The sequence below is a fragment of the Serinus canaria genome, chromosome 4A, assembly GCF_022539315.1.
Source record: "Serinus canaria isolate serCan28SL12 chromosome 4A, serCan2020, whole genome shotgun sequence".
NCBI classification, from domain to species: domain Eukaryota; kingdom Metazoa; phylum Chordata; class Aves; order Passeriformes; family Fringillidae; genus Serinus; species Serinus canaria.
Window position 1 is genome coordinate 17,223,702 of NC_066318.1, and position 27,604 is coordinate 17,251,305.

At 47.6% G+C, this 27,604-nt stretch overlaps 1 protein-coding gene across 1 annotated transcript in view; it reads left to right on the plus strand.

Moving 5' to 3' along the window:
* The first annotated feature begins 638 nt into the window (after positions 1-638).
* The window catches only part of NEXMIF (neurite extension and migration factor), a 165,439-nt gene continuing 138,473 nt past the window's right edge, over positions 639-27,604 (plus strand). Inside the window, exon 1 of the mRNA XM_050974531.1 lies at positions 639-728. The gene's annotated coding sequence lies outside the window, so the exon portion shown is untranslated. The remainder of the gene's footprint in view (positions 729-27,604) is intronic.

Sequence of the window (27,604 nt, forward strand, 5' to 3'; positions counted from 1 at the left end):
CCCACTATGGAGAATTAAGCCGGATGGACAGTGCTGGGAGCCAGTTCCACTCCCAGGCTCCGGCCGAGCAGTGCGCGGGGGGGGGGGGTGGGGGGGTGGGTGACACCCGCTCGGCCCATTGTCCCCTCCCCACCAGCCCGGCCCGTCCTTCCTTCCTTCCCCCGGCGCCCCTGTTCCCTCTCCCCGCGCCGGTGCCGCAGCCCCGGCCGAGCTCTCGGCACCTGCCCGGGCCTGGCGGCGGCCGCGCGCCCTTTATGGCCGGAGCGGGCGCGGTGCGCGCTCCCGCGGGCCGGGCCGGGCCAGGCCGGGTGCGGGTGCGTGGGGCGGGCAGCGGGTCCTGCTCCCGGCGAACAATGGCAGCGGCGGCGCTGCCCGGCACCTCCTGAATGGGCGCAGGCCTGGGGGGGCGGCGGCGAGGAGGAGGAGGAGGTGGAGGCAGCAGCGGCGGGGCGAGGCGAGGCGGGAGCCGCCGCCCCCCCATCCTCCCTCCCGCCCTCCGCCCGTCCCTGCGCAGGGAGCGCGGGGCCGGGGGGCCCGTCCGTGGGGCGGCGGCGGCGGCGGCGGCGGCGGGGGAAGGGGCGGGGGCCGGCGGCGGGAGGCGGGGGCCGGGGGCGGGCGCGTCCACCTGCGCGCGCCGGGCCCCGGGCGCATGGAGCAGCGCTGAGCCGCAGCACCGGCAGCGCCCGGCGGGCGGGGGACCCCCGCTCCATCGCGGGCCCCGCGCCGAGGTGAGTCCCGCCGCGGCGGAGCTTCAGCCACACACACCCCCCCCTCCCGCGCCGGCACACCGCGGGGGCAGCGGGGAGGAGGAGGAGGGGATGCTGATGGCAGCGCCGGCCTGCGCGGAGGCCTGCGGGGAAGTTGCGGGGTGTGCGTGTGTGCGAGGGTGGTCTGAGGTGACGGGGGGGGGGCGGCAACTTGGCGCCGTGTCCCCCCCCCCGGGCAGGTGCAGCGCGGGGCGGGGGCGCCGCCCCGCCGGGCCCCCCGGCGGCCGCGGGGGCCGCGCTTACTTCAGCCTCGGCCAGAACAAAAACATAATGAAGGAGGGGGGATGGGATTTTTATTTTTATTTAAGGAAAAGGAAAAAAAGAAACCCCAGCCCTGGGAGTAGCTGTCACCGCGCGCATTAAACTAGAGAACTGGCTAATCAAATAAAACTGGCTCATTGTCTGAAACTCTATCCCAGCGCAAAATGCGGCTGTGAATGTAATTAACCATCTGTCTGGCGGGCGGCGGAGCGCCGGGTCCGTGTGGTCGGCACCCGGGCGCTGCCATCCCCGAGCCCCGGGATGCGCCCGGCGTGTGTGTGCGAGGAGGATGCTGGAGCCGGGGGGAGAATGAAATCCTTCCTCGGCCCCGAGGCGAGCGAGCGATGCGCGGTGCGATAGATGAACCCAAACAAGCCGTGGGGGACCGGCGGTGAACGCCGAGGCGATCGCTGTGCCGCGGGTGATGCTCCGCCGCGTTCCGCCTCCCGCGGGGAAGCCGCGCAGGATGGGTGCGTATTTGGGGGATCCGCGGCCGGGAGCCGTGGGTGGATGCGTGAGGCCGGAGGGAGCGGTGCGCCTGTGCGAGCCGAGGCCTCAATGAGCCTCTTGCGGGAAAACAAAACGGCTCCGCGGTCCTTAAATCCTCCTGGAGGTTTTTTCCCGTTTCCGCCCGGCGGTTTGCTCGTCCCCCCTGCCCCGCGCCGGCCCCGAAACCTCTGTGCAGCCATCAACATCCTGGTACTCGGCTGTGCCGCGCCGGAGGTACCTGCTGGCATCGCTGGAGCGGCGTGGTACTGCGGTAACACCGAGCCCGCGGCACACGCTGCTGCCGGCGGGGCTCGGTGTGCCTCTACACACGCTCCTGCCTCTTGCTTTGCTGTTTTAATTTTTTTTTTTTTTTTTTTTGGTGGTGTGCGTGTGGTTTAGTAAAGGAATAATACAGAGCCTAAAAAAATAGCGGCAGCGCTCAAGCAGGTAGGATGCAATTTAAAGTCACTTCAGCTAATACCCCATGCAAGACTGCATTTGTTAAGGTATGTGAGCTGTGCAGAAGGCAGCAGTCTTTAGTGAATCACTTTTGAAAAACAAATACTTGACAAAAGAACCAGACCTGCTAAATGGATAACAATTATGTAAGCCTATAGTAGGTTTTGATGTATGTCAAGTCTGTTAAATAAATCAACCTGTTCAGTGAATAAATCTGCTCTGCACCAATGCTTTATTATAAATTTTTTTAAGGAGAATAAACCTGTGTATTTAAGACGTTTTTACTGATGTGAATCTCGTAGCCAAGCCCCATAGCTGCCAGTGACACAAGACAAATCCGTGGGGAGGGTGGGGTGCAGGAGCGTGGGGAGGGATAAGGTGGATATTAAAAATACACAAAGATGTGCATAAGGATTCCTAGTGATAAAATTCTCACTGATCCATGTCTTGATGGAGTATTTGCTTTGCAGTGGCAATGGCCCATACAAAGCTACATTGATTTAGCTTGCTCTGTTCATGATGGCAGTTCTGGTGAATAATTATTTTCCCAAAAGCCCTAACCAAGGGAAGAAAGAGAGTCCCTGCTTGGCCTACACAGTAGTACAGTATCTTTGAAAGCGCGTATCCGGCTGCAAATAAAGAGAGCCAGTTCAAGTGTTACTACACTCAGCAGGAATAAAAGGGAGGCAGAAAAGGGGAGCACCCGGCCGCCTTCCCCGTGTGCCTCGTCCCCCTTTCCCTCTCTGCTCAGCTCTGGGGGCAGCGAGGGGGGATTTCTGCCCGTTTGTTTTTCTTTTTTTTTTTTTTTTTTGTGTTTGCTGTTGCCTTTTGGAGGCGAGGCTCTGGCAGCCCACTTAAGCGTTGAGTTCTGAATGCTGAGGAGTCTCTTTCAGATTGAAAAAAAGAGAAGAGGTCGTGGCCAGTGGGTTTTAACTTCCGTAGCTGGGACAGGGAGTACGGCTGTGCGGGGCAGTGCCTCGGTGGTGTCCTTCTCTTTTGAGATGGTGAGGCCTCGTGGATGGTTTTGTGATGGGTCACGTGTGTATCTTTTTCCTGGCTCTGCAAAGAAACATATGAAAAGGCTCAAATGTGCTTGCAGGACCAAGAAGGCCCCAGGCTCGGGTAGAAAGTGTTCCCAGACAAAGGGGTCTGGCTCAGGTTGGATCCTGGGTGTGGGACCCAGCCATCGATGCAAGGTGCATTTTTTGGATATTAAGGCTTTTCCATTGTAGCAGCAACCCAAGCGTGCTGCTTTCCCCCAGCACAGCAGTGAACCATCCCCTTGAAGTTTATGCCCCGTTGCAAACAAAAAGCAGCATTAGGAAATAATCTTTTCCCTGGGCAGAATCCAGGGAGGAGAGCCACGGATGCTCCAGGCCTTGCCCTGCTCCTTGTGTGGGGGCTCTTTGCTGCTGCCGTTGCTGAGTTTGTGTTTGGCCCTGAGAGAGGTTGGGTAGCCTGACTGTTTACCAGAGTAAAATTGCTATTGCTTCTCAGTAATGACAGCCTTTGGTCTGTGAGGGTATTTAAAAAAAAAATACATTTTGAGAATTGGGAGCAAAATAATTGTTATGTAATCCACCTGTTACGTTCAAAGTCCTGTTTTCCACCTGGGAGAGGATTGCACTTTTTTATTTTTATGCTAGATCTTTGTGTACTTTTAGCCCCGCTTGAGTTGGCTTTATAATCATTACCTGTGTGTACAGTCAGGTGCTTGACGAGCCTGATTTTGTGGATGCTGCCAGCAGTGAGTAAATGAGCCATGTGGCATAAAACTGAGCCAACCATGTTTTGCAAGGAACCTTGCTCTTCCCTCTTTTCTCTGAGCTGGTTGTACACACCCCTGGTGTCACCTGTCACCTGTGCAGGGGTCTGAGCTGTTCTAGCACAAGGACCCACCTGATTCCTGATTTCTTACCTGTATGTGCTGTGAGAGGCGTGGTGGGATCTCAGCCTTTTGGGGTTTTGATTTTAGGGCTCCTGGGTGCCGTTACAACCAAACATTAAATAATTGCCATGTGTTGTGTCGTGTAGAAAGCAGGGAAGTTACAGATGCTGAAGATGATGGGCTGCCTTGAGCATCCAGGTGTGGATTTGTGTGAAGGATGCAGGGATTGAGTGCAAAACCTGTCCTGCTGCCCGTGCTGAGGGCTGGCAGCGCTGCTGACCTGCCCGTGGACACGAGTAATGGGGAGTGTTTGGGAAAGCTGAGCCAGAGGGAAGCTTGCAGGAGGAGCCCTCAGTTCTGCAAATGAGTGTTGAACCCTTATCCTCAGCACACTGTCTGAGGAGCAGCCAGGGGAAGTGGCTTTGGTGCCGTGGTGCTCTGGACTGTGGTGGTAGTGCTGGGTGGATTTTGTTTGCAGTTCCGGGGAGCAGCATGTAATCTGTGTAATGCTGCTTTTGTGTGCCTCTATTGCAAATTGATGTCTGGGGAATGACATGAAGCAAAGGCTCTAGACCAGCGGGTCTGTGATATTTTTGTAGCAATGTCTTTTTATTCAAAGCAGGTGTCATGGAGATCTTTCATCCCAGGATTTCTTTCATCCCCGGCGTTTGTTAGCTTGTGTTAAAACTTTAAATCTTGAGAATTTCTTCTGTACAGAAGGTGTTCCTCATGTTGCTCTGGCATGGGCTGAGCTATGATTATGCAGTCTCCAAAGAGTGACACGGATGAGGTGGATCTGTGTCTGCATGGCTACGTCAGCCCTGTGAATAATCCAGGGCCGTGGCCCAGTGCCCTGCAGTCCCAGGCAGGGTCTGTGCCAGCTCAGCTGCAGGAGCTGCAGGGGGATCTGGGGGTGGGCAGCGCTGGGGCTGCTGTCCCTGGGCACAGTTTTCTCCTAACCCTTAAGCATTCAGGAGGTGATTTATGCCCAGCAGTCTGAGCTCGTATTTGCAGTCTTGTTCGCCTTTAAAAAAGCTTTTGACTACGAGAAAACTGATTTGCTTAATTTATCCAAGCTCTTGTCTCGATAATCTCCCGTGATGGAGAATTCTGCTGGCTAATTGTTGCCTTTCACTGATCTTATACATCTTTGTTTTGTGCTGCATCTTCAGAATCTGGGTGGATGTGTCACTAGAAGTTTCTGATCAGTCTCCTTGTCTTCATTTACTGGTGTTGCTCCCTGCTGGGAAGGTGGAACCACAGTCTGCTGGCCCAACAGCACTGCTTCTGCTTGGACCCCAGCTAATTAATTTACCCCTTCAGTTTAACACCTTTCTGAATTGTCCCTCTCAGGACTGTGATCTGTCTCTGCCAGAAGCTGTTGTTATCCTTAGGCATCAGACCAGAGTGCCTCTGTTAAGAGGGAGCTTGAGGTGTCTGCCTTGTGCTGCCCCTTGAGTGGTGTTGCAGTGCCACTCTCTGTCACTGGCGCTGGCAGAGCTTGTAGGCCTGGCCTTGACACCAGTTTGGGGTTTTTGCCAATTTATCAGCTCCCTCCTCTTGCTTCTGTGGGGTTTCTGTGGTGCAGAAGGGACTGCTCGTGGTGGGTTTGGTGTGAGGGTCCCTTCCTGGGGCTGTTCCACTCTGCTCCAAGGCCCCTGGAGAGAGGAGAGTCAGGATTTCTACAATAACCCCAAACAGCTCAGGCGTTTTCTGCCTCTGCTCTCCCCCAGGGCAGGGAGCTCCTCACAAATTCAAACCCGACATTGTCACTGTCCTTTTCCCGACATGCTGAAGCTGCTGAGAAGGTGGTGGTGCAATGACACTCTTACATTTTTGGGGGTATTTGGACACTCAGATGGAGGTTATCAGGAGAATGAGCTCTTGTGGATCTTGCAGGACTCTCAGGAGTGCCAGGACGTGGCTTGGGGCGCTCAGAGCACTCCTGAGAACTTCTTGGTTGTTTCATTCCCAGCATGAGACCTGGGTCCTGGGGAGGGCTTGGGCACAAATTCCCAGCTCTTTCCCAGTTCCATTCCAGGTAAGATCTCTGCCGTGCTCTGGAGCTACTTTTGGAGCTGTGTCCTTATTAAAAAAAAAAATCAGTTTCTTTTTCTCGCACTTGGGAGGATTTTAATTGTCAGTTACAGCACAGGGAACCAAACGTGGAAAACACAAGTTCTCTGGGTGAATTTTGTTTCCTGCACAATGTCCCAATGAATGAGATGAGTCTTTGATGGAGGAGAGAAGCTGAAGCCTTATGAAGGGCCTGTTTATTGGCATTAATTATTTTTTATTAGTTACAGCATCCGTAGTCCGTTGGCAGTAGAAGAGCCCAAAGTAAGAATATTAATTCTTCAGAAGTTTTTCAAAGCTTGCATTTTTCATAAGAAGCTTGTGAAGCTTCAAATCTAAAGCTTCCAAAGCCTTTTTTTTTTTTTTCATTCTTCAGAAGTGCCACTGAAGCTCTTTTTTTTTTAATTTCTTGTATTTTAGCTGAAACTGTGAGTTTTACACATGGAAAAAAAAAAAATAAGGTTCTTTCCCATCCACTTCATTGGCCCCAATTTTCAGGTCCCTGGCTGGCTCAGCTAAGCCCTCTGCAAGCATCAGCTGTGCTCTGGAGAGCAGGTGTGGAGCCTCTACTCCTGATTTCCTGTCCTTTTCCCCCTCTGGCTGGGGTTTCACTTGGTGGCTGATGGGTGTGAAAGGTGGGTTTGCTTGTGACTGGCCACTCTGGACAATCCTTGACCTTCACAGCTGTTGAATAACTTCAGAGAAATACTGAACTGCTTCCTGGGAGCCAGGAGGGTGGCTGGGAATTTAACCAGGACAGAGGGAATCTGCTGTCTGTTTGGCCAGCAAGCAGCATTTTTTTTTCCTGGTAGCCTTGCAAGGTCATGTTTTAATACTCTGAATGTGAATTTAAGGGTCATGCTGGTATTTCAGTGGTAATACAGATGGATGCTGGATCTTATTTCATATTGCTCCAGGGAATGGAGCAATTAGTAATCTTGGCTCTCTCTGAACCTCGAGGGGGAAAATGAAAATTGCCTTTTTCAGGGTGGTCACTGTTCTCATTTGCATGAAAAAACTGTTGGGGAGTGGGGTGATTTTAGCTATAAAAAGTTGGGATGTGGGTTTTCTGTTTAATGTTGTTGCCCACATTTAGTGGACAGGTTAACTTCATTGGCAGCTGTGCCTTTAAACAATGCAAGATGGGTGGAATTTTTGGGAAGACCAGAAGGGAAAGTGTTGGTGACCACAATTTTTCAGCTGATGTTAAAGCAAACAAGCAAACCCCAATCTCCCTGACACCAGTGGCTCTGTAGAGAGCAGCACACAATAATTTCCCCTGGTTTGTTTATGCCTGCCTCTGAGGAAATCACCTATATCAAAATCACCTGTCCATGCAGTGACTGGTGTGTGAGAGACAGAGATTCATTCTGGAGCCCGTGGAGCATTCAGTGCCAGCTCATGCAGGAATTCAGCTGCTCTGGCACAAGCAGCTCATGGGTGCAGTGGAGTTCAGGACCATTCCTGGCCCATGGCTGATATGGGGCACAGGAGCCACGAGGTGTTAGCCCAGCCAGGCATGGCAAACTCAGAGGAGCCCCTCAGCCCAAACCTCCTGCACAACAAATAATTGTCCCAACCCTGTAACCTTCACTTAATTAATTGTCTTACTTGTCTGGTTAGCTTATCATTTGGTGGAGAGAGTTTGTAGTGCAGGGAGGGGAGTTCTGTGTATTGTGGCTGTTTCTTTGATTCGTTTGTGCTCATTCCTTGCCTGCTGCTTGCTGGGTTTGAGCACTCAGCAGTTACCAGCAGCAGCCTTTTGGGAGCTGGATGGGAGGCTGGGCAGGCCACTGGGTCCCCAGGGAGCTTCTGGTTTGAAAGAGTGAATTTTTGAAAGGCTTGGTTGCTCAGCATCACAGTGCATGGCTGTTTTAGGCAGTACAGAGTTGTGTTTCAGGGTTTCCATTTGGGTTATAGTTTATGTCCCTGTGCAGTGTTGAGCTGAGAACCACGTGCTCCTTGCAGTTCTCTCTTCTTCTGCAAAGGGTGTTTGAACTGGTGCTTAATCATCAACAGGCTCTGGTGCTGATTCCACCCTTTGGAAGCATTTCTGGCTTTGCAGGAAGGATGGGCACTGGTTGTGCTGCAGAGCTGGAGCTCGTTAGGGACTGATGTGTTGGCTGTTCTGTGGAATTGCTGATCCTGACTGCTGGTGTGTGGAATTACAGGTTCCAATTCATGTGTTAAGCAAATCATGGTATCTCAGGTTCTCTCTGGATTTTTCCCTATAAACTACATCCTCCCTTGTTCTTGGTGTTCACCTGTCCAAGCACACAATCCAATGTGTGCTGGATTCCTTGCTAGGATGAGTTCAAGACTTCCTGGAGGTTAGTTCAGGGGGAGCTTGGAAGCATCTTGGATTAACTTTTCACCCACTGCAGGTGGTCTGGAGGGGTTGTTGGCTAAAATGAGTGGCTTGGGAATAAAAACAAAACAACCTTAATGCCAGCAAAGGGCCAAGAGCAGAAGTGGAGGAAGGTGGCTCCTAGGAAAGGAATTCAGTGAAAGTGGTGGGGAAAAGAGGAAAATGCTGCCTAAATTGTGTTTTGAAGCTTTCTGGCCTGATGGGGTATGGGAAAGTCTTCATCTGCATTGTGATCAGTGAGTTTGTGCATGGTGGAGTCCAAATATTGCATCAGAAATGTTAAATGACTGCCTTGTGCCTCAACCCTTCTGCCTTCACACGAGGTTCATGTTGCCCATTGCAACATGCAGGAAACCTGAAATATCTGAAATCTGCAGCTGACAAGAGAAGTGATGGCTTCTCACCCTGCATTCCTGGGCTGATGTTAAAACAAAAGGCAGTCAAGGGTATTACAATATTTACATAATCTATATAAAATATATTGTATCTATGTAATACACAATTATATTTAAGGGTATTAACCTGTCTTATATTCTATTATTCAGTTAGGCCTGGGCATTTGCTGAAGGGGCTGTGTTAAATCACTCCTGCATTTGTGAGGGTCAGGTTGAAAACTTGATGTGTAGCTCAGAGTTTAGTTGGTATTTTTATTATTTTGTTAATACCTTCATCCCCCTGCCTGCATTTCTGGGTACAGCCATACCCTGTGGTGGTGCCTGCTAAACTTGTTATCTGTGGCTGTTTCAGTAATCTCTCTTTGGGGCAAGATAAAGCTGCTTAAATATAAATGCCAAGAGGGGAGCAGAGGGGTTGGAATGAGCATTTCCAGGTGGGATGGGGGCTCTGTAGGGTCCTGCTCAGAGTCCCCAAATGTTTCACACTCTGCTCTGTCTATCCTTGAGCAGCTTCTGTGCATTGCATGGTAAATGGAAGTCAAAATAGTTTGTTTGATGTTGTTTATTCAAATCTGGAAAGGATGGTTGTGCAAAGACCAAAGAAAAATGGTTTTAGTCTGACAAATGCCAAGGGTTTTTGTTTTGTTTTTAAAGCCCAAACAAACCCTTTGGGATCCTTGGCTGGGTATATAATAGCATGAAATACACCATTCCTTTCATTCTGCTCCCTAAAAATCTAATTTTTTATGCATTTAAAGTGGGAGTTGAGGCAAAAGCAGAGTTTAGCTCTGTTGACCTATATTTATGAAAAGAGAAGGCTTGCTAAGGGTTGCAAGAAAAGAATATATAGTGCTGTTGGTATACTCTGACAAAATGTACACACATACGAAAACCACTTTTGGGATTCTTCATCTTCTTACTGAGTGTTTAAGCCCTTTCCAGCCAGATTCAATCCATTTTTGCAGTTCATGGCATGTGTGTTCAGGCTGCCATTACCAGCCACGAGGCATCAGTGGAGGAGGGCAGCAAACCCAGGAGTCTGGGGTGAGCAAGGGAGGGTGGTGGTGCTGAAACCCTGCCTGATCCCTAGGTTTAAAGGTGAACTTTTTCCCCCTGTTTCCTTTTTGTTGTTTTATTTTTTAATTCAGCCCACTCTCTATAAAGTGCAGTTTAATGGTTAGCATGCTGCTTGTTGCATAACTGTGGCACAGATGTTATTTTTTTGTAATGTTGCCTGACATATTTAAAAGGGAAAGAGAGGAAGGGAATTTATACCCTTTGGAGATGAATATGTGGAGCCTATTAGTCTTAAAAAAAAGTGTGAAGAGCTAGTTAGAGCTGGAGCTGGCACATCTCTGAGAGGCTGATCTGTGGAGTGGAGCTCTTCAGATAAAGAATGAAGGTGTTTTATCTTCTGGAGTTTGTTGTGTGTGTTACCAGACAGCCTAAAACCCAAACTTGGGCTGGGGGGGGGGGGGGTAAGTAATGTTTAGGCACATGGTTAAATATTTTATGGAACTGAGACCAAATCCAAATGCATATTTAATAAAATGCTCTCCAGAATTAAGTTGTAGGGGATAATCACTGGTGGTGCTGAGTTAAAGGATGTGGAGATGAAATACCTCGCTCACACGGGCAGTGCTGAATCTGTGTTTATTTCACTGCAGCTGCAAACAACACCTTTAAAGTTGCTTCCTTATGAAGCTTTGACTGAGAAAATAGTTTTAGCAGAAGGAAAAAAATTGCATCTAGGCCTACCATTTCTGGGTGGAATAGGCATGAGAACATGAAATCATCTCTTTCTGGCATTTCTAACAACATTAGAAGTTCTAAAATAGTAGAAATGCAAATAAGTCGAGTGAAAATGGTAAATGCTGTATTTATATTTATTTATGTATAATAACAGAATGCCTGGTGTTTCAGATCAGCGCAGTGTGCCTGGATTCTCAGAGTATTTGTTTTATAAACAGGGATAAAGCTGCACAGCCCACCTCTCCCTGCTCTGCAGAGGAGCAAAGCAGCTCACAGGGAAATAATGACCTGCTGGAAATGCAGCTGGGAAGTGAACCTAAGAATCTTGGAAGTGAACCCAAGAAAATCTTGGCTTCCCAGCCCTTGTTTGAGCCCTTGGGTTGGGCAGTGGGATGAGTGGGATAAATTGATAAGGGGGAAAGAGGAGAGAAGAGGGAGATGTGACACCCACTGTCATGGAGCATCTTTTTGAAGTTGAGGAATAAATATAATTCAAGTGATTCTTCTAAAAGAACTTGAAAAAAAAAACCCAGGTGAACAGTTATAAAAACAAAGAGAATGAAACCTGAGAGTGGTTTTGACTTGTTTCTGCCTAGGGCAAGACATTTAGGTTAGTTTTAATTTTGCTTTTGTTCTGCCCTTTGCTCCTCCCTCTTGCTGGATTACCTACTGCAGGAAATAACAAATTAGGCAAAAGAAATCCTAAATTACAGCTGGAGGAGGCAGGAGCTGCTGTGTGAGGGTAAAATTGCAGAGGCTCAGGTGTGAATTGGAGGGCAGTCCTTGTGCCTGGGGTTTTCTTCCCCGAGGAGCAGGTGGGGTGGGCTGTGAGTTCATCCCTCAGCTCTGGGGGTGCTGGGTGGGGGAGGACATGGCTCAGCCTCCTCCTTGCTCCATCAGAGGCAAGGCTTCCTCCCCTGGCAGGGACACAGCCCCAGGGGTGGGAATTTTCTCCCTTTCCAGCCCAGTGACACCCATGCAGCGTTTGGTGTGCGGTGCTCTGGAAACATCCTCTCCTGGCTAAGGAAAGGATGGAAAATACAGGGCTGGAATAGAAGGTTGGTGCTGATGCAAGCTGTGTTTACTTTTGAAAATTCAGTTTATTAAACTCAAGGCTGCAGAACTCCAGGGATCAGTGATGCTGTCTGAACATCACCTTCCGCACCGCACAAGCAATTTTTCAAAATTACTTTTTTAATTAAAAGTTGTATCGGTTTAATGCGAGTTAAAGGAAAGTTCACAGGCTTAGCATGGTCTGAAACGCTGCAGATTTGGGAAAGAACCTTTCCCTGCCTTCTGAAAGTTTATCCAAAATAGTGAATATGCATGGGAAGAGAGGGAAATCTCCCCCTGGACTGGGCCTCTGAGGGATGGCAGGGTGCAGGTATTTATTGATTATCAGTCCAGCTCCGCTTCCATTCCCTTCAGAAGGAGCTGCAGAGCAGCAGAGTTGGAATATGAACATAAGGAAAACAAGGAGGACTCGAGGTACAGCAGAGGAAAGTCAATACAGAGCTTATTTAAATGTCAGCTGCCTGGAAGAGCTGTGCTCAAAAGCTGTGAGCAGAGATTAGGTCTGGGACACGACTGGAGGGAGGGAGGGAGGTGGCTGGGCAAGGCTGCTGCTGGGGGCAATGCCTGCACAAGGAATATGTTAAGGAGGGAGAAGAAATGCTGCCTGAAAATTGCATCTGACAATTAGTTCTGAGCAGCTAATTGGAGAAGTTCCGTGGCTCTTGGGCAGGGGAAGCCTGTGACTGTGCTTGGTGGGCGATCTGATCCATGTTAACAGTGTTATTCATCAGTGCTGCTGACAGGGATAAGTGACACCCATTACAAATCTGTTTACTACCTCTAGATAATGTGTTTAGTTCCTGAACGTATGTGCAGGGTAGGGAGTCTCTGTAAGCACAGGGCTTCTGGAATTTTATAGAACTGTAGAATATCCTGGGTTGGAAGGGACCCACAGGGATCATCGAGCCCAACTCTGAGCCCTTGGAATCATTTAAAATCACATTGACTTTATTTACCCAATAGGTCAGAGTTACAATTCTGTGGCATTTGTCAATGTAAGGGGTTTTGTATTTGGGGAGAGCTTGAGAAAAAAAATCACTGGTTTGTAGAAGGATAGCCTGATTTTGAATTTCATGGCCATTTTTATTTTGGAAAGGTAGCCACTAATTACGTGCTGTAATAAGAAGTAGTTTTATTACTGTTGTGCCAGAAATAAAATTAGGTTGAGCACTCTGACACAGGAAACATTATTGGAGTCAACCTCCAAGATGTTGCACTTGGGGAGTAATGGTTGGACTTGTTGATCTTGGAGGTCTTCTCCCACCTAAATGATTCTGCACATCCTCAGCATTTTGGGCAGGACTGGAGGTGAGGAAGATGGGCTGCTGTGGCTGTGCTGTAGCTCATTGCAACCCACCCAGGTTTTCCTTTATTTTGTCAGCCTCCTGCTTCATTCTGAATGGAGTTTGGTGGTTTTGTCTGCAGGGGAGTGAGTGCCTTGTGCATGTGAGAGCCAGAGGACGCGAAGGCTTTGACATCCAGCCTGGCAGTGCTGGTTCCTTGGCACGACCAGACTTTGTCTTAACCCTGATCAGAACCTGTGTGCTGTATCAGGGGCTTGCTGAGGCCAGTGAGACATGACCATGGGAGCAGAGGACAAAGCAAACTCTGGTTTGGATGTGTTTCATCTACATAAACACACAGCAAGAAGCCTTTGTGCTCTTCCCAGCCATCCCTCACGGCCTCGCTGCCTGCAAAGGTGCATTTACTGAAAAACACCCAGCTCTGCACGTGATCCTCTCCTGCAGGGAGGATGGAGAGCAAACACCGTGTGCTGAGCTCTGTTTGCACTCTGTGATGCTCTCCTGAGCAGAAGGCCTCCCACCAGAAGACACTTTATTGCCCAGAAGGGCAGGTGGCCACGCTGGGCAGAGAGGGATTCTGCAAGTAGGTGGGATGGGAAGCTGTGGGCTAAAGTTGCTGTCCTCCTCTCTGGGATTGGCTTTTATTTTCCAAAAGGTGTGATGAGAGCAGAACAGTGGACAAGGGGAGTAAGTTTGCATTTAAAATACGCAGGAGGTCCCACTGAGCCAGCACTGACTTCTCCCTTGGCCCTGTAACAGTGCCATCACTTTTCTGTCCTGTTCACCCCACTTGGTCAATGGGATCATCAATAAGGATGTGTTTGCTTCCCAGGAGTGTCCTGAAAATCAGTTAAGGTTGGAAAAGTGTGTTGAAGAAGTCTCTCAGTACTACGTTAAAAATTTAAAAACCTTAAAAATTTTAAATTTAAAAATTTAAGAACTTCTTGGTTTCTTTTAGTAAAAAGAAGTTTAGCTCTTCCTCTGCTGGAGTTTCCTCCTTGCATTTTTCCTGTTGCTTGTGTGTGGTGTCCCACACACAAGGCTCTTCAGTCTGCATCCTGCTTTGTAAAATGTTACATTTTATCCTGTGTTGGAGAGTCAGATTTTCAGTATGTATCTTATTACACAGAATGGGATCAGGAGGCAACTTTCAAAATATGGGCTGTATCACTTCTTCCCCTTCAGATGACATAGAGGAGTTCTCTTGCTTAATTGAAAGGTTCAGGATTCTATTTTCAAGATTCTATTCCAGTGAAAGGTGGAGAGCTCTTTTTGCAGATTACTTGTGGCCAGGACTGATTTCTTGTCCAAAAATTAAACTCCTTTAGCAGGTTTTTCAAAAGGCAGCTGGGGAGCCGGTGTCAAGAGGGGGTCGAGTTAAGAGGAACACTTTCTGTAGCATTTAAATGAGCTATTTCTCGGAGGGGATCCTTCCAAGGGGAGTTATCTGTAGGTGGTGTTAAAATCCTTGGATGTTACTGGAAGTTGGATTGAAGGTAAGGGAGGGAACAAGGAGATGAATGCTGGGAGGAGTGAAGAGTTTGCTCTTGCAGGGCAAGGAAGCACGGCACCTTCTCCCTTACAACTCTCACCTGGAGCCCATGTTTCTTTCCCCTCGTGGACTTTTTTGGTTCTGCTTTGGTTGTCTTTCCCTTCAGTATCAGAGCTGCATCCCCTGAAGGTTGTCTTGGCTTCTGGTGCCTGAATTCACACAGGGAATGAGATGAAACAAGACAAACTTGGTTCTAATCGCTCTCGTCTAATTCTGCTGCATAATGGAGATGAGCAGTACTTACATAACAATATCCTGGGATGTTAATAGATTTAATAACCCAGAAAGGTGGGAAGAGGTGCTGAATTACCTACAAAATGGCATCTAACTAATGAAGTTTACGGGAAGCTCATCTCTTTGAAGGAGAGTCAGATGGTAGGAGCGAGACTTCTGCGTATGCTCAGAAGAGGAGACAAAATGAAGCTGCCTGTCCTAATCAGAATAAAACTCCCATTAAAAATAAGTTCTGAGGTGCTGTTGGATTATGCCAGTAATACAGGGCTTCTAATTCAAGTCTTGCAAAAATGTAAACAACACAGGCTCCTTTAGATTAAATCTTTTTTTTTTCCAAGTGTTGATATGTTCTAGTCTTGGGGATTGGAACTCTGTATGTGCCCAGCGAAAACAATCGGTTCATTAATGCTGTTTTGTCAGACCTTGCCCCCCTCTTGCCATGGTGATAAGGGACCTTAATTAGATCCCAGAACAAATGCTGGGGAGCTTGACAAAAAGGAGAAACATGGGGAGGGGGTGGAGAAATACTGAGATGTTGTTAGCAGATACATGTGGAGAGCTGGATCCTGCAGAGGAGAGACCGTGCTTATGGAAAACTCTGGTTTCCCCTCGCAGGAACACAGCCTGTGCTGCTGGGCTGGGAACATCCATGGGCACTGGGTAGGGCTGGCACTGGCAGCTCCCTGCACACCAGATCCTGCTCCACGGGCTGGGAGCTGTGGATTAAAAATGTGCATTCCTGAATGTGTGCTGGATGCTGCTGGTGTTCCCTGTGGGAAGGGACCAGACCATCGGGTCGATTCCGTGTTGGTTTGTGAACGAGAAAATGTCTCTGTGGGGAGGCCTGGAAAGGGAGAAGGAGGAGAATTCCTAGGATTTTTATGAATACCTTCAGCAGAGAGGGTGTGGGCAAAAGGGGGGGAATGGTGGTGCTAAACAATGGGAAGGAAGGCTGGCAAATAATGCTAGCTGGGAAAAGGAAGAGAGCTTTCTCTGAGAAGCAGATCCCCATGTGGTTTCAAAAAGCAAGCATGCAGAAACACGGGCGTTAAAAATTAAGAAACGCTGGGTTATTCTGTTTGTTTTCTATTATTGGGTGCTCAGGTTACACTTTCAAAACTTCCTTTGCCATCATTCGAGGTAGAACATTAACTTCAGGTTAAAATCCCAGCTTCTCATTAACTGCATTTCCAGTCTGAAATCGGAGGACTGTGGCTATCAGCTCTCATACCTTTGTCTCCAGTCTTAAATTACCTGCTGCCTGATTAGTTGTACTTCATAATTATTCCTTACTTAAATTACCTTTCAATAAAATAAGACTGTCTCTTCGAGTCTCTCGTAGGAAGTGTGTTTTTCTGGCCCTAAGACAGTTGCTCTCTGAGCAACTAATTTATTAATTTATTTTTATTTTCATGTCAGGTTTTCTGTATCACAGTGACATATTTTGGTACACAGGTGAAGATGTTTCAAGTGAAATTTATTGCATTACAAGATGATGCATAAAAGCCAACCCTGTTGTCAAGGTCTATCAAGCAGTTTAAAGCTTGGAATTGGATCTCTGTCTAGCCTAAAATTTTAGAAACTTTTAAGTAAGAACAAGGTGTAATTCCTCTATTTTAAAAAATAGGCCTCTGCAAAACATGCATCAAACCTGCCAGCATTTTAGTAAATATATCAAAAAGCAAATTCAGGTGCCTGTAGACCTACATCTCATTTAAAGACATTATAGTAGGTGCTAAAGTAATGCTGTGAGAGGCAGGTGTTATCTCTGAGTAAACACAGAACTGTCCATCAGCCCTGATGATGTGGGAGTGCCTCTGTGTGATCTGTCTGAGCTCCCTGTGCCTGGGGAAGCCCCAGGAATGAGCTGGGTGGCACCACAAGCTGCTGGCTTTGGTGGTCTGTGCCTGTTCCTTCTGAGCTGCTGGGGTTGGGCCAGGGTTTGGTTGTCAGGAGTGGAAAAAGCTCCAGCTATGGAGATGTGCTGCCCTGCCCAGCTGCCTGTGACAGTGCTGCAGTGGGCTCATTTTAACAAGGGTAGCTTTGTTTTGCCTGAAATGTGTTCAGAAAAGAGAAACTCTTTGAAGTTTGCTGAGTACGAGATGTCTTGAATTTTCTTACTCATCCACGATTTCTGTGTGTTTCCAAAACCTCTCTTTAGGATGTTTATTCAAGGTTAACAGAACCTTCTTTACAGTTCTTGCTGTTCTTTCAAATCCCTGGAATTCATTATTTTTTAATTTATCTAGAGAGCACGGTGGCCTTAAACATCCAGGACTATCCAGAATTAGTTTCTGTTTTGCAAGAACAGAAAGAGGCTTCTCTTTGGAACTGAATGGGAGCTGAGGTGGTCCAGTTGAAGTTTTCCAATTTTCCTTTGCAGGCTGAGAGTGACTCTTTAGGCATAAACAATTTGTAAGGGTTTTAAAGGCAATTTCATGGACCCTCAATGGGAAGGAATTTCAGATAAATACATACAAGATGACTGTAGTTTTAGTAACATTAATAAAATAAGAGATAAAGGTAAAGTAGGGGGAGGAGATTGGAATTTTCAGATGGCTGAGATGGAGGAGTGAGGAGGGTGAGCAGCCTCTGCCTGCCACTTAATTGGACCTCAGAATAAACTGGAGACCAGGTGTCCCTGCTCTGTAAACCTGTGCTCTGCAAAATTATTGTCAGATAAACATTACTGCAGGAAAGAAACCTATAAACTCAGGTTTTTATGGGTTATAACACTGTTAGGTGTAAATAACACCATTAAAATCCACCTTTTTCAGACAGATGCTTCAGGAAAAGTGAATGTGAACTCCTGCCCATCTGTAGGAATCTGTGCTGCAGAACTCAGTGGGCCTGGAGCTGCTCTGGAAGTGGCTGCTGGTGTGGTGTGAGCCTGGTGAAACCAGAGCAGCACATCTGGAAATTGCCTTCAGTGCCTTCAAAGCTGCAGGGGTTGCTTCCATGTTGTACCTGGTTGAACATCTTGGAGTTCTGGGGGGAAAAAAGGCAGGCAGAGGATAAACCCACTACATCACTTAATATTAAGCTGAAGTTACTTATGAGTTTTAGTTTGGAAGGAATAAAATGAATATTTCCATCTCCACTGTTAGTCCCCCCCGTGGCAGAGTTGCAGTGTGTGCTGGTGGTGGAACTGCCTGGCTTGGGTTGGAGCTGCTCCTGTCAGAGCAGGAAATGCACAGTCAAGGTATTAAATAATGGGATTAGATGGTCTAGAGCATTAGTCCTAAATCATGATTTAACTTTTTAAGCTGTTGTTCCTGGTGTTGAACATATCAACTAAGAAGGTCTGTTTGGTTTATACTTAGTCAAAACACGGTAGGAGAGTTTTTAAAGTCACCATTTAAAGCTCAGATTATAAATTAAAGCTCAGACCTTTGCTAATTCCCACCAGTGGCTGTCTGGTCTGCATGCAGAGGAGTACAGAGAACAAAGTGGGAGTGCCAAAACGCCAAATTCCCCGTTCTCCCCATGTTCTCCCTGTTCTCTGCAGCCAGGGCAGCAGCAGCACGTGGAAGGTGTGTGACTTCAGGAAGACACCTCTGAGTTAAGCTGATAAAACCTCTCTTTAATCCTTATTCTGGTTTCCACCTACTTCAATTAATTACGGAGATGAGTTGTTAGTGGTGAGTTTTATGAAACCATGTGTAAACAGTGTGTGTAATGAAAACAATAAAGACCTCATTTGTAGATCAGACATTAGGGAGATAGGATTATTTCCTGGCTCAAAGCAGGTGTCACTTATGTGGATAGTTCCCTTTGTGTGCAAGTTTCATGGCAGGCAAGTGTTTTGCAGGGGACAGTGCACTTTGGAGAGGGGTTTGGGTTTGAGAGGCTGGATTTGTACAAGTGCTGGTGCATCCACATCCTTGCTGGAGCTGGGTCATCATGGTGCAGCCACACCAGCACAGAGAGATGTGGGTGGGAGAAGTCCTTGGTGGCCTGGCTTCTGCTTTTACACTTTCTCCTGAGTTAATTGTTGAAGTCTTGCATTAAAAAATGAAACCTAATTAAGGTTTATGTGAGTTGAGCAGTGTATTTGCAGCGAGTCTGTTGGAAGTCTTGATTCAACAACTCAGTGTGCTCTCCTGAGAGAGTTTGATGGTGTATCTGAAGCATGTCCAGGGGCAGGACTGTAAGAGAAGGAGTCAAGGTCATGTGGAAATGCTGCACAGCTTGTTTAACACCAGCTCAGCCATCCCAGCCAGGGTTAGCAGTCACTTACCAGGTGGGTGTGCTTGAGCTGGGGGAGAGCCCAGCCCTGGGACTGGCTGGCTTCTCTCAGGTGGCAGCAAATGCTTGTCTTGGGGCAGGAGGAATGCCACTCATCTTCTGCAGCTGGGCTGCTGCTCCTGTCTTCATTCCAGCCCTCCTGGGCAGAAAAGTAGTCCAGCAAAAAGTCTGGGATGATAGCTGTGCCAAAGGGAAAGCTGGAGCTGCAGGGAGCATCACCCCAACATCTCCAAAAGGTCCAGCTCTGGTGTGGGACACGCTTTGGCCGTGGTGTCCCCTGGGTGCTGTGGGACAGGGGTCACCATCTGGCAGGTTGGGTGGTGGCCAGGCAGCAGAGCTGCTGTCAGCAGTGGGGATGGGAGAGTGTGTGATTGAAGCCTTTTCTGACCCAGGGATGGGACAACTGAGAGGGGGATTAAAAACTTCCATTTCCAATCTCATGAGAAGGGTGGGACAGTACAGATGTTATAATTCACTCCATCACCATCAGAAGCCAATTATTTCCCAATTACAATGCACTGTAAGGGTTTCTTGGCCTATCAGCTTCTGCCACCCCATGCTGTAAATGCCTAAAACCAAAAATCTAAAATTACCCCTCGTGGGTCCTACTGCAGTGCATCTTTCATAGTTCTGCTTCTCCAAAGTATCCAATCTTATTTACAAGGCCATCCTCTGAAACTTGTTCCTGGCTCCATTTCTCTCTCAGCAATGTCTGTCCTATTCTCATCTCAAGGTTTGCATACAGGAGCACTCTGTGTGAGCCTCTGTGTGAGCCTTCTGTCAGGCTTTGGGAATTCCCTACAAATCTACTTCCCACAGGATGGCACAGCCCAGGAGCAGCAGTGGTGATGATGATGGGATGGCAGAGCCCTGGGAGCAGCAGTGGTGATGATGGGATGGCAGAGCCCGGGAGCAGCAGTGGTGATGATGGGATGGCAGAGCCCTGGGAGCAGCAGTGGTGATGATGGGATGGCAGAGCCCTGGGAGCAGCAGTGGTGATGATGGGATGGCAGAGCCTGGGAGCAGCAGTGGTGATGATGGGATGGCAGAGCCCTGGGAGCAGCAGTGGTGATGATGGGATGGCAGAGCCTGGGAGCAGCAGTGGTGATGATGGGATGGCAGAGCCTGGGAGCAGCAGTGGTGATGATGATGGGATGGCAGAGCCCTGGGAGCAGTGCTCCATCTCCAGCAGCAGTACCGGTACCGGGGGAGCCCGGAGTCTGCACAGGGCTGGATGATCCCACTGGCCTAAAATGGTGCTGGCAGGGAAGCTGGGGCACTGCCTGGCTGTTTGATTTGTCTCCCTGGCTTCCCCTGCCTCGGCTCCTTTGGCAGGGAGGCCTCATCTCGAGCTGCAGATGGTCCCAGGGAGCAGGGAGGCGGGGGCTGGAAGTGACCGGGCGCTGGCAGCCCCTCCCACAGAGCCCTTGCCGGACTCATTTACTGCTTGCAGGACCCTTCCACAGAATGCAGCAGCCTGTAATGTTGGTCTACATATATTTAAAATATAAAATTCATTACAGCCGTTCATCTCACAACTACCTGGAATTTCTCGTTGGTTTAACCAAGTGATGAGTCAAACTCATAAGGGTAAAAATGTCCAAGAAATTGAATTAGCAAGCCAAAAGTGATGGCATGGAAGGGGGCAGGAGGTAATTGAAAGATAAGGCTTTGTAAAAAGCTTGATTCAAAGATTTGTAAGCAGATGTTCAGAGCGTAATTTTTCTTTGTGTTCACTGGGAAGTTTCTATTTTGTTCTTGCTTCTCAGTTGATGACAGAATAACAATACAGCTCCAGTGTCTGTTGTGAACAAACTTCTGTGCGCTTTTTTCCATAAAAATCCTTTTTGCAGTGTGTGGAAGTCTGCCACACACACATCATGGCTGTGTGACTGTGTACAAGTGCTAAATGCTCTTGGTATCCATCAAATTTAGTTCTGCTGCAGAAGCAGCACTCTGGCCCTGTTGCTCACTGGTGATGTTCATGAGCAAGTTTTTAACCCCTTTTTTTTAGAGAAGGTGAAACTGAGAGTAGGAGGTTGTGGTGCAGTTGTGTAAAGGTGCTGTAGGCTGCCAGTTCCCAAGGATGTCAGTGATGACAGTCAAGCTGCAGAGCAAGAAAACTCCTTGGAATCATTCAGTGCAGGGTTCCCTGCAGGACACAGGTGGATGTTCATCCATGCATTGTGCTGGAGTAATTTTATTTATTGTACTTTCTGTGTTCTGGGAGGACCTGAAGCAGTGGCAGCTACAAGAGCCACTGCAAACTGGTCTGCCCCATCCCTGGAGGTGTCCAAGGCCAGGTCTGATGGAGCTCTGACCTACCTGGGGTGGTGGAAGGCTTCCCTGCTATTTGTATGGAAAGAGATGAGCTTTAATGTCCCTTCCAGCCCAGGCCATTGTGATTCTCTGTTTGTCTGGTCCTTGTAAAATCCCTCGTGTTCTTGCAGCTCCATGTTTCCTGCAGTTGCACACCAGCTCCTGATCTCCAGTGGGGCTGCAGGCAGCGACCACCAGGCTCTGCAGGAGTGTCTCAGAGTAAATGAGGTTGTTAATCAAGGCTGGGGCTTCCTCTGCTTGCTGAAAGCTAATTAGGACTTGCCCAAAAATATGCATTTTAAATGGCCTAATTGAACTGTTCAGCAGTGTAATTTAGCTGTAATGGAGGCCTAAAGTTTTAGTTGTTTTTGTCAGAGTAGGAGAAGACATTTATGGTTTGTGGTGGTCAGTGTGCAACAATGCAGTTACATTACAGTTCCATCTTCCAGTGGAATAAACCCCATGTTCCAGTGGAATAAAAAAGAGTCAGAATCCCACTTTTACTGGCTTGGATGCACCAGAGAGCAGCCTTATCCCCAAACTCGCTGGCTGAATTCTACTAGAGCCTTTCCCTGCTTCCTAAACTCCCCATTATTGTTTTAAGTGCATGTGTTCAGTGTTCTTGATGCCTGTCCTAAAGCTGCAGAGCATTCCTGTAAAACACAGAATACCTTGTGACACTTGCCATTTCTTACTACACGTACAACCTCTGGAATATCTCCAAAGCTCTGGGAAAGAATGAGATTTTCAGTAATGGCTGCAGGCATTAAGGGCATAAATACTGCTGAGTATCAGTGGGATTTATGCTCCTGAGTTGCTGTAAATGCTTTTGAAAGTCACATCCAAAATGCATCATTAAGAACAAGATATGCTGCTAGTGGTTTTTAAGGCAGATGTGTGATGTAGATGAACAATAAAATGAAAGGTGCTTTATAAGGTTATTCTTGTGGAAGAATTGTTAAATGCATAATTATTACAAACAGCTGAATTTTGGAGAGCTTTCTTGTCAGGATTGCAGTTTGGTAGGTTGAAATTCATCCAGCTCCAGAGAGAAACCAAGGGACTGAGATTTCAGGGCAAAACTCCTGTAGTCAGTTGTTAATCAAGAAGAAATTTCTATATATTCCTCCTGAGACAAAAAATACCCCCAGTTCCCAAGAAATGTTCTAGTACACTGATTGTTAAATGTAAATGAGACCCTGTCATTAAAATCCATAGATTCACAGTGCTAAATGACAAACTGCAGTTACCGCATCACTTAACACACCATTCTTTTATTTTCATATCTTGCGGGTTTGTTACTGCTCAGCGGTGTCTGGGAGGTGTTCTGGGCTTCGGGCTGGTGGCTGTTGTGTCTGGGAGGTTTTCAGGGCTTCCAGGTGGTGGCTGTTGCATCTCCAGTGCAAGGAACTTTGTTTTCCACCCTTGAATTTCCCGAAGGCAGGAAATGTGCTGCTGCCCCATGCGCAGGTTCCTCCCTCTTTCCTGCTCACAAATCCCAAACTGTCTTTTTCCCCACGTGCTCTAAAGATGGACCACGTTCCCCTCCTTCCTTCCTGGCTTCAGCACCGTGTGTCATTATTTAGGTTTGTAATTTCTGAGTTCCCTTCCTGAAGAGGTGGCAGTTCCTCTGGGAGCGTCTCCGGCGTTGTGCCCGTGCCCAGCTGCTCTCCCATCCCATCAGGGTGGATTTATGGGGCTGGGCACTCCTATTAGCAGTTGTAGTTACATATTTAAACATACTTCACATAACTAATTATGTTTCATGGCCTGTAGCCAAATTGACTAATTCTGCCTCCTTGAAGCTCCAGAAAAATACACTAAATACTTCTAAAAATATTTAGAAGGTGGCTAAAACTTCCCTTCAGCGGCTCAGTGATGTTTCCCTGAGGTTGGGCTGTTCTAAGTGGGCAAATAAAGGTGTTTCAACGTGGGAAAATGTTGAATCCATTTTCCCATCTGTCTTGTCTCCTCCTCCTTTTTTTTTTTGGAGCCTGTCTTTGGTGGCAGCTGCTCCCTGTTCCAGCCGAGGGGGCTTGTTCTGGGTGGATGTGCTGCTTGGGCTCCTTCACATCATCAAATGCCAAATATTTGTCAGAAGTCAACTCCTGAGGTGTCTGCTTTTTAAAGAATCATCACACAGAGCAAGAGGCTGGGCCAGCTGCTTGCATTATTGCCCCAGAGAGGAAACACAGACCAACTGTGCTGGAAATGGAAGTGTTGGACTTAGATTTGGATTTGCTGGTTTTTATTTGTCAAGCTGATGACAGACTTCTACAGGCAATTATCAGAAATAAGGAAGGGCTGGGGATCTTTTTTCCCTTGGTGTTGCTCTGCAGGTTGTTAGTCCCTCTGAAATGCTCATTCTTGACCTGCTGCAGGCTGGGGCTGGGCATTTCTGCTTGGAGTCTGGCTGTAATTCCATTCTGGAGCCCCAGCATCCCACCTGACAGCTCTCACATCCTGCTGCCATCCTGCTAATTGCTTGGCATTCCCGGGATTTTCCTGCAAGGAAAATGTTCATGTGCAGAGATCTCCCTCTCACAGGTGGAAGGGGGGATTTTTTTTTATTTATTTGGTTTTGCTAGCCTAAGTTAGGTTTGGAATGGGAAGCCATTAAAGGATAAAAGCAACACACATGCCTGTAGAGGTCAATTTAACTGGTACAGCAGCACAAAAACACACAAAGGACCCATGTAACAAAACCTAATCGGCTTTAGCTTGAGGGTTACCAGAACCCACATCTCTGAGATTGCTGCTATCAGTTACATTTTTACAGTTCAGCACTATTTTTTATTGCAGCTGAAGCACGGTGTTTGTACCTATTAGCCTTTGAGTTTCCTCTTTAGCTGCCTCCCCATAAAGGGAGATGCAGCATTATTATTAAACTGTTCTCCGGGCTAAACACTGTGAATGTCATTCATGTCTGTGTTTATTAATAAAGCAGGAAGAGGGAGAAGCTTTAGCTTGTCTGCTTTGCTTGACTTGCAGCAAGGAGAAGTTTGCAAGAGAGAGCGAGCTTTCAATAAGTATTCAGAATTGCATAATGAAAAGGTTCTGGAAATAATTATAAAAATCAGACTGAAATCACTTTGGAGAATTGTTGGGGTTTTTTTTTTTTTTTTTTGGTCGGTTTTCTTTTTTTTTTTTTTACATTCAAATTGGCAATGAAGTGTAATGAAGACAGTCAGAAATAACCCCTGCCTCCCACGCAGGGTATATATAGAGATTGTATTTACTCTGCTGTGCAAGCATCTACTGCAAGATGGCACATTAAAATGTGAACAAAACAGCACATCCCCGCTCCTGGATGCCGCAGTGCTGCTGGGATCTGATAAACACTTGGAGTGGGGAGCTGTGCTCAGTGTGTGCAGCAGCTGTGCCACAGCTCCTGCCACCCCCAGCCACCAGCTCTGCACCCACCAAACCTGGCCATCTCCTCCTCATCCTCTTCTTCTTCTTCTTCCCAGGGCAGTTTTCCAAACCTTATCCACAACCTGGAGTGTGCAAACCCAGGGCACAGGGAATATTTCTCTGTCTGCTCTGGGGTGCCCTGACCCCCAGGGCAGCACTGACTCTGACCCTCAAGACTCCAGGACAGACTGGAACCCACAAAAGTGTGAAATAGATTACAGAGAGCAGTGTGGGTGTGTCACTGGGTGAGAAATTGAGGGTTTGGGGGTTTTAGTATATTGTGGATGGAAGCAAGAGGGAGGGCACAGGGTGTGGTCCTGGGTTTTTCTTTGTGCTTCTTCTTCCTCCTTCTCCATGGGTTTGGGTGATGTTTTGATGTTTTGCAGAAAAGTCCCATTGTGGGCTCTGTGGGATCAGTTGTTGGGTTAAAAGGGAAAATAATCCAGGTGTCAGCTCTTAATTGGACAGTTTAGCCTTAAAAGACCTTGGAACAAGAGATTGTTGGGCATTCTGTGCCTTGCTGCTGAACTCATGGCTGTGAGATTTTACTGATAAGAAATAATGAACACCTGAGTCCCAACATGAGCAACCTCCTCAAGTGCCTTCAATCCAGACCCAGGGAAACCCACACTGGAGCACTCAAACTTCCCAGCTTTCTGCGGCTCCTGCTGCCAGGTGTGTGAGCACACCCAAGGAGTGGGGTGGTGATGATTTTTTGGTTGAGGAGGTGTCTGAAATCAACACAGCTCCTCTTCTCTCTTCAGCACCGCTATTTATTTTCTTTCAGGTTTAAGCTCTTTTTTTTTTCCCCCACCACAAAATTGTTTCCAGTCCTTGTCGATGTGTGTGTGACCTTCAGTGGGTAATCTCTTAATTAATTTTTGTACTGAATATGTAGCATATTGAGACGTGAGCTTTAGGCACTCATCTCGGAGGCTGTGTTAATTCTAAAAATCAAATGCATCAAATTTGGCAAGAAAAGCCCAATTGCTAGTAACCAACCTCTTTCAGCTTCCCTCCTGCTCTTTCACCTCAAAAAATGTCATATTGCCTATATTTGCATGTGATAATTTAGCATAAAAAGCATTCTGAGCACCCTGGAATGAACGTTTTGACATTCAACTGGATGTTTGCTTTTACATTTGCCATACTTGGGTGCACCTCTGTGAGAAATGCATTGCAGAATTTTTGTATCTGAGGTTAGACAAATTGTTTTAAATGCTGGTAATTGATTCCCAGCTAATGCTTTCAGCATGGGTTGCTGGGGCTGAGAAGTGCAGGCAGAGGTTGAATTTGAAATTGGAGTTTATTGTGTTCCTGTCTTCCTTCCATTATGCTCTGAGTGCTGGGGGAGAGCTGGTGGAAGGATTTTTGTTTGGTTTGGGTTTGGTTTTGGGTCCTGTGCTGAGGCTGGTTTTGTGGTAAGTGTTTTTTTGGGTTTGGGTTTGGTTTTTTTTTTTTGAGACAATGAAAAAAATCAACTTTCTAGTCAGCAAAAATGGGCGTGTGGCTTTTAGGCTGCAATCCTGTGGGCTCCCATTTCGTGTGGCTAATTAAAAGGAGTGTTCCTTACAAGTGTAGGTATGGTAGAGGGGGAGAAAAAAAAGTGTGGCTAGTTGTTGGCAGCAGCTACTGTTTGCAAAGGGATGTCATCACCTTCAAAATTTGTTGTTTGTAAGAAGGCTTTTTTACCTCCCAGTGCTGCAAGTAGCATTTAAAATAAGCAATCCTGAGAAAAGATCATCAGAGTTCTTCTATTTTTCCCTGGCTATTTTTTTTGAAGATACTGATGCAAGTACATTCAAAGAGTTTTTCCATATCATATATAGATTTTTCACGTAGCTGTAGTAGGGAACAAAGGTTTCATGTGGGAAACAAATAGTGTTTGTAAATTCTTTGGGGGGAAACTCTGGCAGCAAGATCTGAAATTCATCTCCAAGTCCTGTAAATTTTAATGGATTTAAAAATCTGATTGGCCTTTTATTTTATTATCTTGTCTAGATACTGTCATGCAGTATAAACAATAAAATTAAACCATTATATTCTTTACGTGGTTTTCATCAATAATTGAAATTAATTCTTGATGTGGAAATTCTTGAAGGGATTAGTTCACCATAGCTTGGATGTGCTCTGTGGTGCCAAGATGTGTTATTTGCTGGTTCTGACTGGGGGGGTTGTTCTCTTTTTGTTCTCTCTAGGATATTTTTGTCTGCATTTATTACTACAATACTGAAATTAGTGCAGTGGCCAGTTTTCCCTGGCAGAAAACCACTGTGGACAAAAAGGAAGGTCCCCACACCTAGAAACTCCCTTTGTGGCTGTAAAATAAGTGACTTGGTGGTGACAGAGGTGTTGCTGAGAGAGGAAGGAGAGCTCTGTGCTGCCCAGGGTGAGCTGAGCACAGGAAATCCAAGGGATGGCCCAGCCTTGCATCTGCACCAAATGGAGATGTGCAACAACAGAACTCTGGATTTACACTGATTTATGAGTGTAAGAAAAGTGCATCTGCCTTGACTCTGGGGCCAGGAGTTGGCCTCGATGATCTTGTGGGTCCCTTCCAACCCGGAATATTCTGTGATCCCTGTGGGTCCCTTCCAGTCCAGCACAGCCTGTGGCTCTGACTGTGCCTTCCCTGGCATCTGGGTACCCCTGGGGAGGGGGAACAACCCAGAACCCAACATTCCTGGGGTGTCTCCAGCACTGCATCCCCTGGGAGCTCTGGAGTGCTTGCCATGGACTGGGGGCTGTGCCTGTCCTTTCCCAGCCCTCCCAAACATCCCCTGGGAGCTCTGGAGTGCTTGCCATGGACTGGGGGCTGTGCCTGTCCTTTCCCAGCCCTCCCAAACATCCCCTGGGAGCTCTGGAGTGCTTGCCATGGACTGGGGGCTGTGCCTGTCCTTTCCCAGCCCTCCCAAACATCCTCTGGGAGCTCTGGAGTGCTTGCCATGGACTGGGGGCTGTGCCTGTCCTTTCCCAGCCCTCCCAAAGTTTTCCCAGCCATGCA